The sequence below is a fragment of the Aotus nancymaae genome, unplaced genomic scaffold (assembly GCF_030222135.1).
Source record: "Aotus nancymaae isolate 86718 unplaced genomic scaffold, 86718_ANA_hifiasm-v0.15.2.pri h1tg000062l, whole genome shotgun sequence".
In the NCBI taxonomy this organism is placed as follows: Eukaryota; Metazoa; Chordata; class Mammalia; order Primates; family Aotidae; genus Aotus; species Aotus nancymaae.
Genome location: NW_026988476.1, coordinates 21722985 through 21728984, shown reverse-complemented (window position 1 = coordinate 21728984; position 6000 = coordinate 21722985). Strand labels below are relative to the sequence as shown.

The 6000-nt window shown below is 38.8% G+C and overlaps 1 non-coding gene across 1 annotated transcript; it reads left to right on the top strand.

Moving 5' to 3' along the window:
- Window positions 1-1207: 1207 nt before the first annotated feature.
- LOC135270451 (U6 spliceosomal RNA) lies at window positions 1208-1311 on the top strand. Its single transcript, XR_010338630.1, has one exon. It is a non-coding gene; the product is annotated as a U6 spliceosomal RNA (small nuclear RNA).
- Window positions 1312-6000: the final 4689 nt, after the last annotated feature.

Below are 6000 nucleotides of genomic sequence, written 5' to 3'. Positions count from 1 at the left end.
GTGTATATATGTTTTTATGTGTGCATGTTGTATGTATGGCTGTGCATGTGTATTTTTGAATGTTTGTCCATGGGTATTACTGGCTGTGTGTGAGTTTGTGAGTATGAGGGTATTTGTGTGGAATGGATAATTCTTTCCCCATGCCAGAAGCACAAGGAGATGCTACCAAGTGCTTGAAGACTTGATGTCACATTCTTGACTACCCCTACCCTCCTAGAACTTCCAGGCATATCACTGTAATGCAAGGGTGTGGCAGAGGATAATCTTTATCTTACCCTGGAGAGAACACACTTTTTCTAGCCTCTGGAAACTAATCCATCTTACTTCTGGCTGCATTATCAATTTTCAATTAAGACACCAATTTCTCTGACCCTCTGAAGCCAACAGCATGGAGCCTGGGTAATAAACCAGAGTGGGCTCGGTGTATCTAGCCTCAGTAGTAGGAAGGACAGAATTTTGACCAGGGGTCTAGCTCTCTCTGATCTGACTACTTGAATTCCCTTTACAGATGAATAAAGTGATGTTCTGTGACTCTAGTTGCCTTCCCTTTCAACAGGTCTCAAAATGTATAGCCTACATCCTGTTACCACACTGTGCGAGGTCCACATACCATTTCCAATGATAGAAAGAGCCATATTCCAGATCCAGTAGAAAGTTAATCCTATACAGTCTTGATCTGTTGGGTGCCATTTCTGCAGATGCGGGCATGACACCTCCCTAAAGTGCCTTTTAAGATAAATATTCTCTCTCAGCATTTTCACGAGGGACATTCAAGTAGAACATATCTTTTGGGGTAAGACATAAGCAACATAATTATAGAGACTCCAAATACTTCAGGTATCGGCATACTAAGAAAGTATGATTTCTTTCCCTTATTTGATGTGGCAAAAGCCGGCCTATGTAAACTCATCCTAAAATTGGAATAAATAATGTAATGCAACCCACAGAGAAGTAAAGAAATATGTAAAGAAACCCACAGAGAAGTAAACAGCATAGAAAAAATAATGACGATGTAACAAATTAGATGGGTGTCCAGGCAGGGGTGGAGATACAGGGAACTTCGTGAAGCAATGCTGTGGTTTTGGCTGGTTTCTGTTTTGTTTTACCCCTCGTGTATCTTGAGACCACAGCTCATATAGGCCATTACACTTCAAGGATATGATCTCAGGACTAGAATATATTCACTTGCCAGTATTAAGAGTAAGCAGTGCTCACTTTGGTAGCACATATACTAAAATTGAAATAATACAGAGATTAGCATGGCCCTTAAGCAAAGATGACATGCAAATTCATGAGCGTTCTTAATTTTACATATATATATACATATATATTTAATTGCGTGAGCCAATTTTTCTGTTTTTGTTCTGTCTGGTCCCCAGTAGATTGAATGGTGCCCACCCACACTGAGGGTGGGTCTTCCCCTACTCCACTGAGGCCCACATGCTAATCTCCTCTGGAAACACCCTCACAGACACAGCCAAATATATATATATATTGTTTTTTTTTTAAAGAGTAGGCCATATATATATATATATATATATATATATATATATGTTTTAAGAGTAGGCAATAGTTTAGGAGGTTGGGAGTACAGAGATGTGGAGAGGGCCTGGAAGAGCATAAAGGTGGAAAATCGACTCTTGAAGTAGTTAGTATTTCCCAGACAAGAAGACAGACAAAAAGGATGAAAAGAATATGGTACACTTCAGAGTTTCCAGTTGCCGTTGTCCTACCCAAGGGATGCTCCTTTGTGTCTGTTGGAAGAAATGCAATGGGCCATAGAACTTTCTCTTCACCTCTTCCCATTCTCTTAAGCTCTTAGCATCTATTTCCCCCAACTTATCTTTAGTGATTCTTTTTATTTCTGGTCCAATTATATACAATAATTTCCTTAACACATGATTACTTTAATAGTATTTTAGTAATAATTTTCCCTCTTTCTCTTAATTCCTTCAAATAACAATCTTGAAAGCATACTACTATAACTACTACTAATAATTATCTGGAAAGCACACTTTCCAGTTCAAGTAAGTAGCATTCCAAGTGATTGCTCAATGCCTTACCCCAAAGCGGGTCCTTCAAACCCACTACAAGGCCAGAGCTCACTCTGGAGTGTTCTGTATCTTACACATCTTGGAATCCCTGGTGCTTTTCACACAGTGGGTGCTCAAAACTGTTGAACTATACTGTGAACTGTTGGAAAAATTTTCCTCTCAGATCTGCACCATCACACACATACGGACATTCTGCCCCTGGTCAGCAATCTAGCGGTTGGTCTCTCACTACTGCGAGTAATAATGGAAGCTTCCTGACCAAATGACGAAGGCAGTGCCTCTTCTAAACCGCTCTGTTTTCCATTGTGCTCAGGATAGTTGGCATCTGTCTCCTCACTGCTCTGATTCTGTCTCACCTTCCCCTGCTCCTCACTCCATGCATTTCATCTTAGGGACTGTGTGTGTGTGTGTGTGTGTGTGTGTGTGTGTGTGTGTGTGTGCATGTCACAAGAAATTACCATGGAAGGCAGCACATCTTATGGCAAATAGTCTACATAAAATATGTTGAAAATAAATTATTTGTTTAGTGCTTATGTGCCTGTTACCACGTGAGTTAGTTGTTTTCTATATATGATTTTATTTAATGCTTGAAGAAGCCCTAAGAGGATGTTATTTTCCTCATTTGAGATCTTGGAAAACCAAGGCTCAGAGATAGTAAGCACTTCAGTCCGGATAACGTAACTAGTGACTGCCTGACTTGGTTCCTGAACCACAGTGAGCAGTTCAATGTCAAGGCCCTTGCTCCACTGTCTCCCAGGAGAATATTTTTACCTTAGGGAAGAATATCTAATGATTGTAGATACATTATTATAGAAAAATATCTAATGTATTATAATTTTGTTCTATTTTTTCTAACCATCTCTAATATCGAAGGAAAAAGTTTTTCATTATGTATTTTTCCTTTTTATAAAAATAATATTTGTTCACTGAAAAACATTTAGAAAATACAGAGAAGCAGAGAGAAGAAAAAAAATCACTTGCAATCACCACTCAGATACAACATATCTGAATGTTGGTATGGCTCTTTGGCAATATTTTTAATTGAAACATTTTTTATGGGTTCATGTTGTATAAAGAGTTAAAAGTAGAAACACAGCTTTTATGCCATTTGTCTTAGTCCATTCAGGCAGTTATAGCAAAGTATCATAAACTATGTGGCTTATAAACCACAGAAATATATTTCTTATAGTTCTGGGCACTGGGAAGTTCAAGATCAAGGTGCTGGTAGATCCAGTGTCTGGTGAGAGCTGGTGTTTTGGTTCATACATGGTAGCTTCTCGTTGTGTCCACACGCGGTGGAAGAGTTAGCTGGCTCTCTGGAGTCTTTTTTATAAGGGCACTAATCTCATTCATGAAGGCTCAGCCTTCATGACTTAATCACTTCCTAAAAACCCCACCTTCTAATACCTTTGGAGTTAGGATTTCAACACATGAATTTTGGGGCAATGCAAATATTTGGACCATAGTACCAATAAATGATTCCACAGCAATCACTTGTATAACTATGCATAATTTAACCAGTACCACATGGTTAGCATGAAGTGTTGTTTCTTTTTATGAATGTTAATATTATTGGGATAGACATCTCTGTAACTATATCTGTACATTCTAATATTTTATGAAAGGGAAGAAATATTGTTTGCTCAATTTATGTGTTAAAAACTGTTTGCCCAAAAGTATGAAAGTGAAAAAGAAACAAAACAACTTTGCTCTAAATCATTAGTTGACTGACAGAGGCAGGTACTAAATATTTTAGGCTTTGTGGGCCATATGGTCTCTGTGCAAACTACTCAACTCTGCCATCATAGCACAAAAGCAGCCATGGACAATCCACAAATGAATCAGCATGGCCATGTTTCAATAAAAATTTATTTATAGACACTGAAATGTGATTCTCATATAATTTTCATGTGTCATAAATATTCTTCTTCTTTCGATTTTTTCTAATTATTTAGAAATGTGAAAACTACCCTTTGTCTGTATGCCATACAAAAGCAAGTGACGAACCCACTCTTGCTCCAAATCATCCATTCATCCTTAGAGACATAAGTCTACATCTATTTCTAGCCACAAAGTTACAGAATTGTGAGAATTCTCTTTCCAACCCTTCCTTCTCCTGGATTTACACACACACACACACACACACACACTCACTCCTGGTTGCCCCAAAGTCCTTCCCTAGTAAGCTGGCCAACCTCTCGCAGAGTTCCATAAGTTCAAAAATTACTTCTGTTTTCTTTAATTCTATTTTTTGGAGCATCTGATTTTCTGACTGAAGGAATTCACATTAAAGAGTGATTAGTAGGGATCAACTCTCCCTTTGAGAATTTCCATTTAAAGGAAGATGTATCAGTGAGGCTAATGAGATGTTGGGAAAAACATTTTTGAATGGCTGAATACCTAGCCCTTCATGTAGGAAGTTGATTTTGGTGTTATAAGGCTTGCTAAGAAGGCTAAGATGACTTGTCTACTGGTGCTTATAATCTAATCAGGGAGGCAGAACAACTGTGGTATAAGAAAAAATAAAAATTCAAATCAAGGGCTATTAACTGCCAAGAAAATGATAAAAAAATAAATTAAATGACTAAGTTATGATAAGGACAAAGACAATTCCTCAATGTTACCAAGCCTAGGCATTCAAGGACATTTATCTGGATGTTGGTAGATACAGGATCTTGCCCTCTGCCTCTTATGGATAATGGCTTCACAATATCCTCAGGGTCTTAAGCCCTTTAGCCAGTCAAAGTCACTATTTCATGGTTTCACTTGCACATAAATAAAGGAAAAATAGATTTTAAAATTAAACAACTTGAGCTTAGGGGCAGTTCTTAAGCCATTTACTAAATTTCTAGAGATTTGTAAAGCTCCAAACAAAATGCATTCATGAGTCCTTTAGCAAATGATTGAACCTGAAGTTTCACCACTAACTCCAGGGTAACCCTTGGACAGAGAAATTGGCAATGGAGGGTTGATATGAAAGCACTTCCTGCAAAGGGATCCTCTTACTGGGTAGGCAAAGAAAGGTAAGTTACCCAGACGGAAGTTGCAAGAGTCACTTTTTCCTGAAAAATCACATCCTAACCCCCTGGGGCAGTAAAACCCTTCTCTGGGGTCTCATAGAAAGGTGGCCTTAGGAAGTTAAAACAAGCTTTGAATTAGGGCTGCCAGCCAGCAGGTTTTCTTTTGCAGCAGTGTTTGCTTGCCATCCATCCAACCCTGATCAGAGGCTTCAAAAGCTGGAGCTCAGCTCTATCCAGAGCACAGGGGATGCTGGGAGACAGGTCTGCCCAGGAAATGCCAGGAAACCCCAGAGCTTAAAGGTCAACATCTGGGCATCAGGGTGCTTCTCAAAGCAAGTGGTAAAAAATACACCTTACCTCTATGCTCTAAAAATTGCCGCCCATATATATTTGTCTTTAACCATCCAATTTTCATTTCAAAGCCAAGTGCTAATAGGATATTAAAATAATATGCATATTACTAACCCAAGCTATTGGCAACTGCTGCTCACTGCAAGCCCTTGACATTGCCTCCCTGTATCTAACCATCGTTCCGCTTAGTCTGGCTTCCTGCCTTTGGCAATGGCCAGGGTTTGACGGTTCAGAGAAAGGCAAATCGCCTAGCTAATTAAAATCTGTACTTTTAAAAACGTTTTTCTCTTATATTGCCAGGCAAAGTTAAATGGGTACAACTTTCTTATGAAAAGGCCAAAAATAAATTCTGGGCTTAGACATCATAGATAAAATTGCTGCCTTAAATTCCAAGTTGCAGAAAAATAAAGGCATATCATGAAAATTGTTATTTAGCTGTAAGTGTGGGGGTGTAGGTACAAAGCGATTATTAACCTCCTTTATAAATGGGCACGTCAGGAACTTCGAAGGAAGCCCCAGAGTTTGGTGGCCAAATGCCAGTGTGTGTTAAATATTCACAGTGATCTCTTCTCCCT